Source organism: Canis lupus, chromosome 15 (assembly GCF_011100685.1).
Source record: "Canis lupus familiaris isolate Mischka breed German Shepherd chromosome 15, alternate assembly UU_Cfam_GSD_1.0, whole genome shotgun sequence".
In the NCBI taxonomy this organism is placed as follows: Eukaryota; Metazoa; Chordata; class Mammalia; order Carnivora; family Canidae; genus Canis; species Canis lupus.
The window spans coordinates 36,086,578-36,090,058 of record NC_049236.1 but is presented as its reverse complement, the minus strand read 5'-3'; positions in this window follow the sequence as shown (position 1 = coordinate 36,090,058).

Sequence of the window (3,481 nt, the reverse complement as noted above, 5' to 3'; positions counted from 1 at the left end):
TGCTATGAAGAAAGTAGAGGGCACTAGAGACACACATCAGCACAGGTTTACCTGGGGCCAGCTCAGTGGAGTCCATGTTTATAAACTGCAACTAATAAGTATATGTTGAATATGTTTATGCCAGGCCAGGATATACACATAATTTCTGGGTGAACAAAGATAAGTAATTTCTAAATATGGCTGAAGAAGAAATATGCTAAAGCAACCTAGGGAAGGGCCACTTAACCAAAGGGTTTAGGGAATGCCTCCTGGGGAAGAGAAGGCCTACACAGAGTCTTACGAGATAAGAGATCTGGCTAAGCAAAGGAAGTTGGAAGTGTGTTCCAAATGGATATAAAGGTATAGACTTATGAGATCTTTGGATCCTAAATTTGGACAGTGAAAGTAGCTGGCTCTGCTCCACAGTGTTTAGAGCATGAACTTGGAATCTCCAAACTCACATTGCTGGGAGGTGGTATTATCTGGAGGTTTCTTCCCTCACATGTCTGATGTGTGGCCTGAGATTACGCAAAAGCTGGGCTCAGCCGAGAGACTGAGCACCCTAGTAGTTTGGGTTTTCTCACAGCACAGTGGATATTTGGACTTCTTATTAGTCTTCTGTGTAAGTGCATCAAATACCAGAAAGTAGCACCAGGAAGGCAGAGAATGTATCCTATTTCATTCCCAGCACCTAGCATAGCATCATGCTTGGGATACAACAGGTGTTCAAGAAATATCTGTTAGTTGAGTGAATGGAGAAGGGTAGAAAGTTTAGGTGCTTCACATCTAAGGGCCTTGGTTTTCTCAGAGATGTAAAAGGTAAGATCCTCCTTTGAAAATTAGAGTGAATGGATGTTAATTGGGGTGAATATTTTAGAAACTTGCTGAGCACAGAGGGGCAAGTAAAAGGATAGCACCATGATGCGCACGATCACAGAACTTTCTGTAGCCTTCCACCAGGGTGAACACAGAAGTTTATTGTGATGACCCAGGGGTGGAGTTTTACTCTGTGCAAGCATAGGTTTAGGGTTATAAAAGGATTTCAAAGTGCTGGAAAAAAGAGTGGCCCAGGTAAGTAGCTAGGACACCAGCTTCCTAGGAAAGAAAGTGAGGAAGCTGGTGGGAAATGGAGGGAAGGAGGAGCCAACCAGAGGTCAAGTCCAAGGGCAAAAATGACTCCAGTAAGGGGAGAACTGCAAGGCTAGAAGGTCGTAGTCATAAGGAGGGGTACTGGAATTTAAGATTTCTTATGTGCATCAAATTCAGGTGGTAGCCAATGAGAAAGCATCTCACACCAGTGAGGAGTTAATTTTTTAACAAGACAGGAAATAAATGTTAGTGAGGATGCAAAGAAACCTTCATGCACTGTTGGTGGGAATGCAAGCTGGTGCAGCCACTCTGGAAAACGGTGGGGAGGTTCTTCAGGAAGTTGAAAATAGAGCTACCTTACAACCTGGCAATTGCACTACTGGGGATTTACCCCAAAGATAGTGAAACGCCAGAACACCTGCACCCCAGTGTTCATAGCAGCTATGTCCACAATAGCCAAACTGTGGAAGGAGCCACGATGTCCTTCGACAGATGAATGGATAAAGAAGATGTGATCTAAAAAAAAAAAAAAAAAAAAAAAAAAAAAAAAAAAGAAGATGTGATCTATATATACAATGGAATATTACTCAGCCATTAGGACAAATATCTACCATTTGCTTTGATGTGGATGGAACTAGAGGGTATGATGCTGAGTGAAATAAGTCAATCGGAGAAGGACAATCATAATATGGTTTCACTCATATGTGGAATATGAGAAATAGTGAAAGGGATTGTAAGGGAGAGGAAGGGAACTGAGTGGGAAAAATTAGAGAGGGAGACAAACCATGAGAGACTCCTAACTCTGGGAAACAAACATAAGGTTGCAGAAGGGAAGGAGGGTAGGGTAGGGGGATGGGGTAACTGGGTGACAGGCACTAAGGAGGGCACTTGATGGGATGAGCACTGGGTGTTACACTATATGTTGGCAAATTGAATTTAAATAAAATCTATAATAATAATTAAAACAAAATTCAGGTGGAGACAAATTCCAGGGTGTGGTCAGGATATGCGTGACTGAGGTATAAGTTTCAGTAAGTCTCAAGGAGGGGTAGTCCTTTTTTGTACACTTCCTACGAAGCTGTCAGGAAAAGAGAGATTGTGGGTGTTGGTGTTTTCTGTGAACTGTGTCTCTATTCCCAACACAAGTGAGTTTTAGTGGAAACACATGTCAAGATCTTCCCATTGCAATAACCACATGTCCAGAAACTGGCTTAACTACTAAAATGCTGCTTAGTTAAAACAGTGCCAACATTACTTTGATTCCTTTTTCATGCTTTTCAGAGTACCTTAATCTACCAGTAACGAATTGGGTGCAGGGAGCAGTTAACTGTATTAAAGATGCTTAACTGGATTAGAGATAGCCATGTCTCAAGGTGAAAGAACTTTTTTTTTTTTTTTTTATGAAAGAGCATTTAGAAGGCAAAATAGGTATACAGAGCATTCAAGTGCAAATGATGTAATCACAAACACTTCCAGAACATTTCCAATGCACCGTGTGCTGCACTAAGGGCTTTAGACATATGAACTCACTTTATCTTCCCTAAGGCCCTTTGAAATAGGCACTAGCATTATCTCCAGCTTAGAGATGAAAACACTGAGACCCCAAAAAAGTCAAATTACTCACCCAGAGGTCACATAGTAAATGGCAGAGCCAGGATCTGATGCCAAGAAGATACTGCCAATACAGCAGTGAGGCAGTTTGCTCCCTTTCCCCTTTGAAAGGGAAACAGAGGCTAATTAATAACTTACTTGCTCAGAGCTAATAGAGTGGAGCTGGAGTCCCACTCTGGCCTGCTGAGCTGTTGACCTCCAAGCCGCAGTAGCTCATTCATCGGTGACCTTTCCTCGTGAGAACCATCCCTGACTTTGGCAGCCTCCCTTTGTGGACAGACAGCTTTAGAAAACCTCAGGGGTGGCAGGCGGCAGTTGCTCAACACATGTTTGCGGAATAAACACAAAAATGAAGATTGCCACACTCCCTGGTGTCACAGTAGGCCAGAAGGTGCCTTTTACAGTTGAGTAATTCCAGATAAAAACAGGAACACGGTGTTTGTAAGCTGCCATCAATGGAGAACACAGAAGCCAGGGGAGGGAGAACTCAGGGACCCCTATGAGAGCCCCCCACCCGCCCAGCAAGTGCCCACAGGCACTGGGACCCGCCACCGGGCCGGGAGAAGCCAGGCCCTCCTGCGAGAGCGCGGGCTGCCCGGCTCACCTGCCGCCCACCTGCCCGCGCATCCCCCTCTCCCGCCCCAGCTCGGCTGCGGAAACCCAAAGGGCCACTGCGCGGCCCTCAATAAATATTTGTCCACTGTGCGGATGAGTAAAGCAGGAGAGGGGCGTGTCTGAAAGTCCCTCCCGCTCCGCTCCTCCCGGCGACCCCACCTCGCGTCGCTCCCAGATAAAGCCCGCG